Below are 5799 nucleotides of genomic sequence, written 5' to 3'. Positions count from 1 at the left end.
ACTGTTGTTACAAGGCGTTAGCGGGGATCAGAAAGGAGCAGATGTGTTCTCTTAACTCCCAAGAGAAATTCTGCCCGCTCCCTTTTCAGCTGTGTGGATTGTTGCATGGAGGCCCTCATGTGGTTGCCAACTCAGACGCCTCCCCTTTCAGCTTCAGAAAAAGGCGCACAGTATCTTTCCTTGGCAAAGTCCTAGCAGCGCAGCTGATAACACAAAGATCCTGGAGCTGAGTGTCTGGTATTTGAGATGCGTGCATGGACACAGAAGTACTTTCCTTCTCCTTATTTTATGCCTCAGCTCCATGAGCTGTTGAGAGAAGACAGACTTTGCTTGGTGATTCTCTTCACTTCTTACCTTATCCCTGTTTTCTTGCTATATATGAATTTTAAACTATAATTGAACTGGGGCCATGACCAAAAAAAACCAAAAAAGGAATATAAGAGCAGAAAATGAGATATGGCCTATTTCAATTGCTTCTCCTTACTTGGACAAATCTTACCAGAGAGATTCTTCTCTGACATAAAGCATGTGGGCACAACTTTTTCCTGTTCACCATGAAATAGCAGTGGCAAGCTCTTGGATGTTGGGCCACAGCTTAACTTAGAAAATACTGAAAGGGACTTTAGCTTTCTACACTGTAGAGAAAAGTGCTACCATGTTCATATTCTGTGATCAAACACTGCTTTGTTGCAGCAATGGTGGATTCCAGTCCTTCTTTGACAACTATCATGAAAACCCATCATAACATCTAAAGACTTTGCAATCAGATGGTTGTTTCTGATTGCATTGCTAATTTGGATGTGGGATTTGGAAACGTCAAGCATGTTTTACCATTCAGTCTGACAAGTGGAAATCTTCTACTCATCACCTTCTTTTTCTTCTCAAGTAAAAGCAGTTTGTAGAGTTTTAAGAATTTTTCATTAAAGAATCAGAATGATAGAAGTATGCAAAGTAATTAATTGACATCATATGAAGAAAGGTAAACTAATAAGAGTGTACTGCAAGGTTCTGAAGAAATAAAAAAATACGTATTCTTCCTATCCAGTCAGCTGTCCAAAGTTTCCAGAGACACAGGGGCAGAGCTATTGCAGCTGTTGAAAAGAGTATGGGTATTAGTAAACAGAGGCTAGGAAGGATCTGGGGTTTGTTTCTTCTCCCCGCAGCTGTTACAGAAAAAGGAAACTGAATGGGTGGAAAACCTATTGTCATCAACACAGCGCTTCCTCTGCTTCTGCTTATGGAGAATGGCCATACCCAGGTCTTGGGCCTCACTTGCTGGGAATGTATGTTGTACATACAGATAAAAGGATTTATCGTGAAGGAACACGATCCAGTGTGAGCAGCTGGAGTAGATAGCTTAGTTCTGAGAACATGTAGGCTTCATCAACAATGTGAACTTGGGCATCTTTGGAGACACTAATTTGGCTGAACTGAGGACTAGGCTTTAGGATGCAGAGGAACCTGCTACTTCTGAAGAAGGAAACTGGTTGTTGCTTGCCACAGGCTGTTCTCCTGCATTCAAGTCCTGTGCCCATTAAGCTGAAGAATCCCTGAGCCACCCAAAAGCTAAAGAAAAGAAAAACCCAAAATGGCTGAGAAAGAAGAGGACACAGAGTGTGTCCATGGGGCTTGAAGGCTTATAAGTGCATATAAACACATTTGACCAAAAAGCGGAAGGCATGGCTGTTGATGGTTAGAGAAACCCTTCTGAGGCATACAAAACCAGCAGTTTAATGACTTGATCAACAATCTAGAGAGATTGAATGCATGAAAAAAGATCCAGACATTAAAGGTTGGTGAGGTTTATCTGATCTTTGACCACTACCCTGTGTTGATTACTCATGGGAATATTGACAATGTCAGGCATATATGACATGCCATAGGCAAACTGAAACAAATTACATGTACTGAGAAGGGCAGAGGGGTTTTTGTTACTGTTTAATCATGTTGCTACAGTGTCAATTGCAATAATATTAGTAACTTCCTTCTATTTTAAGCAATTCTCATCAGATCCTCCAGTTCCAGTGTTGGGTTTTTTTTTTTTAGTCTTTAAAAGGTTATCCTTTGGCCTACAACACATTTTGCAGAGCTGAAAAAGAAAACACTGTATTCTGCTCGTATTACAACCACTTCCAAGCAATTTAGTGATTGCAAATTGTGTGTGTGAAGAAAACAAGGTGGTCACTATGGTGCTTTGAACTCTGTCCACAATTTTTTCAGAGAAAGATAGTCCTACATTCCCAGAGAGACTTGCTATTTGCACTATGCTGTCCCCTCTCTAAGTGCTTCATAAAATGATTGCATCAACCCAGCTTTAATGGATTATAGATTAGGCAGAAAGGAAAGGGCACAGAATTGTTGTTTTGTATTGTCTCCCAATTTATTTTGCTTAAGCAATAGATAGTAATTTACAGAAGCAATTGGTTAGTCACAGCTTAATTTACATTTTTAACTAGGAGGCTACACCAGTGCTATGCTGTCTTTATTTTATTTTTTGTTAGGGGAGGTGGTTCTGTGATCATTTGGGGTTTGAGGGAGAGTTAATACATTCTTGCTGATGTTCCAGTGGACAACTGCAAGCTGGTCCCAGCACAGTTCTCTATAGCCTCACTCTCAGAATTTATTTCAATAGGCGCTGCAGCACCTCTGAGGAGGGGCAAAGTGACTTTTAACTTCAGAGTTTTAAATTTGAGGTTCTGTTTGTTTATATTCTTTTAACATTTGTTTAACTTTAGCATTCCTGTAACAAAAAGGGGAAGACTATCTTTGTGTCAGCCTGACCTATCTTTGGAATACTTAAAAAACTGCAGGTCCATGTATAAAGAATCTGAAAATTTTTCCATCAGTGCAGGGAAGAGGGCACTCACTGTTCCTGATATTTGTTATCAGCAGGGGAATAGGAGGAAAAAAGTGCATTTGGAAAATTCAAGTCAGCATTTCTCAAGACTTCCTCATGCATATTATAGATTTTTTTCTTTCCTTAAAGTGTGAATGAAGTAGGGAATTAATGAAGTCAATGTAAATGTTCTATGTTGGACACTCTTCAAATTTCAGAGGAAAAAGCCAGGCTGTGGTTATGTTTGTACTCTTGGTGCTCATGAAAAAATCAATGATTGTGGCATTAGGAAGAGCTGCTTCTGTTTGTGCCTTTCTTAAGCTTTGTTACTCTTACTATTACCTCCATATTCCCATGCATCCATGCATCCATATCTTTTTCTTCCATGCTTCTCTTCACTCCCTTATGAAATATTTCTCAGCCCTTTCCAGTGATAATGTTGGAAGGAGCATAGGACTCAGAAGGAATGTTTTGTACCATTTGATTTAACTTTCTTTAGCTATGTTTCCTTCAATTAAAATGTGAGTATTTCAGTTCAGCAGGTGTAGATTACAAATGCAACCACATAATTTAGTATTGTTTCACTCTCTGTTTAGGTGGTCGAAGATACCTTCAACAGCCGCTGAAACATGAAGACTGCCCAATATGTGCCTCCCTTGGAATGACTCTTACAGGATCTAGTCTACATGAAACCACCTCCCTACGTTTGAATACAGCTGGCAAACTGCTAAATACAAAATCGTGGTTAGGAGAGGATAAGACCGATTTGACTCATCATCATGTTAAATAATGGTGATGAAACTTTGTTTTGTGTCAACTCAAATGTTCACAAAGAGTTAAAATAAAGGTTAAAATTCTCTGATATATAGCAGAGTATAATTCTCAGAAATGTGAATTAACCTAAGATTGATTATTTTATTCAGAAACCAAAGGTGACAATCCATGGCATGCTGAAAACTGAGAATATGAGATGGTACAATATAAAATAAATTGAAAGCAAGCAAATATACTAAGGACATTTCTCTTAATCAATTTTTTTTTTTTTTCATTAAAAATGTTAACAGAAGCTGCTACAGAACTTGGAGAATTTTCATAACAGTACAGTAGAGCTGGATGTTAAATCTAGGTTAAATTTCCTCCTGGCTCCAAGGAACCTTTATTGTAGCTTAAAGTGAAACATTCTCATTTTTATTTACCTACTTTCATTCCTTCATAAACACTTCAAAGTGGATAAAAATTTGCATCTTTATTTACAACCAAAACAACTTCCATATACATTTGGTAAACTCTTGTTCTACCTACATCAACAGTATGGCTCCAGCTGAATTCAGCAGTCAGAAATATGTCCAATGAATCCTTTTCCTTTAGGCAATTTCTTAGATTTTTCTTTAGCATTTTAACAGTGAAAATTATTTATAAGCATTAGACACAATCTTAAATGAGATGTATATTAAAAATGTTTACTTTATGCAAAGCATTTAGCCTTGTTCAGCAACAGATTTTTTTGTTGTTGTTATTTTAGAAATTTTCTGGTTTTGATAATACAGATTTCAACAAGTCTATTAGAGTGTACTGGAAATCTTACTTCTTAGAATTTAGGTTTACATAATGTTGTGACTGGGACTATTTTCTTATGACAAAACATACAATGTTTAGATTCTGCTTGAGTTACTCAATGTTTGTTACTATTTTAGCAGATTATTAAAATTAAACATAGATATTATTCAGTGCTTAAGTCATCTTTCAGGCATTAATTAGTGCATATTGAGTGCCTTTGTAATACAAGAAAGACCTGTACTTGACTGTAAGCAGAGGATTAGTCCCATTGATTGCAACAAAAATTATCATGCACATAAATTAGGAACATTCTTAAAATATCTTGATGACCCATGGAGACAGTTTATTTTCCTATCAGTCTAAAGATATGACCTAGCTGGTTCTGACTACATCTGAGAATTTCAAGTAAGTATTTTCTTTACAGTCTTTACAATCAGGAAATCTAATACCAGGAAGAAATTAATTCCTCTTTCCAATGCATCAACTAATTTAAAAATCATCTATTAATAAAACACCAATATGTGACTAAACATTTGGAAATATCACGTAAGTATACATTTTTTAACCCTCTGAGATTTGCTGAAGTAGGAGAATTTGTACAGATGTGCAAATGCGAGTACATGGTATTGTAGTGTGTATACCCTAGATTGCTGCAGAATTTTTACTTATTTTATTTTGTCTTTGAATATTTAAAACTTCAAGCTTAACTTCACAGGTATGTTGTTTTCTCTCCACTTAAAATAGTTCAGCTTATTAAAACTTAAAACTTTAACCAAGGGAGAAGATTCCATGATGCTTCTGCTAGGAAAAGATAACCTTCTTTATCCTAAAATGCTTTTTTCAACATGCTGACGTTTTTAGCCAGATACAGAAAAAAGTTCCTTCTTTTTAGCAGATCTCCACGGAATTAGTTTTGTTTCACAGCAGGAAAATGAAGTGATGTATTTATAATCTATTCTCTGCTCAGCTGTTTTTCCTTCCTAGAAAAGAAGTAGCAGATAGAACTCCTTAGGGAAAGAAAAAGCAGCATGGACACTGTGGGTTAATATATGTGTTCTAATTAACAGTTTCACAGAGGATGCCAGTAGCATGGTAAAAACCAAACCCACTAAAGCGATTTGCTATGTTGCATGACAGCTTGCTCACTATCTGGCATTAAAAAATATTTTAATCTGCAGAAACTAGGAAAAAATCAATGCCAATTATTCATGACATTTCTGAAAACTGAGGAAGAAATTGGATTGTGTTATGGATAATGAATCTGGTAAATAAAGCAGTGGAAAGAGTGCAACAAGTTAACAGGATAGGTGTGTTTTAGCATTAATGAGAGATGGTACATGGCCACGGGATGGCAGCAGAGGCTAAGGAATTAAGTTTTTTTCGCCACATTAAACTACAGATAAACA

The 5799-nt window shown here is 36.6% G+C and overlaps 1 long non-coding RNA gene across 1 annotated transcript; it reads left to right on the top strand.

Annotated features, from left to right (window-relative positions):
• Positions 1-239: 239 nt before the first annotated feature.
• On the top strand, positions 240-3845 carry LOC115340301. The gene is made up of 3 exons (XR_005932207.1): positions 240-333; positions 1164-1792; positions 3433-3845. It is a non-coding gene; the product is annotated as an uncharacterized LOC115340301 (long non-coding RNA).
• Positions 3846-5799: the final 1954 nt, after the last annotated feature.

This window comes from Aquila chrysaetos, chromosome 4, assembly GCF_900496995.4.
Source record: "Aquila chrysaetos chrysaetos chromosome 4, bAquChr1.4, whole genome shotgun sequence".
In the NCBI taxonomy this organism is placed as follows: domain Eukaryota; kingdom Metazoa; phylum Chordata; class Aves; order Accipitriformes; family Accipitridae; genus Aquila; species Aquila chrysaetos.
This window is presented reverse-complemented; position numbering and strand designations above follow the sequence as displayed.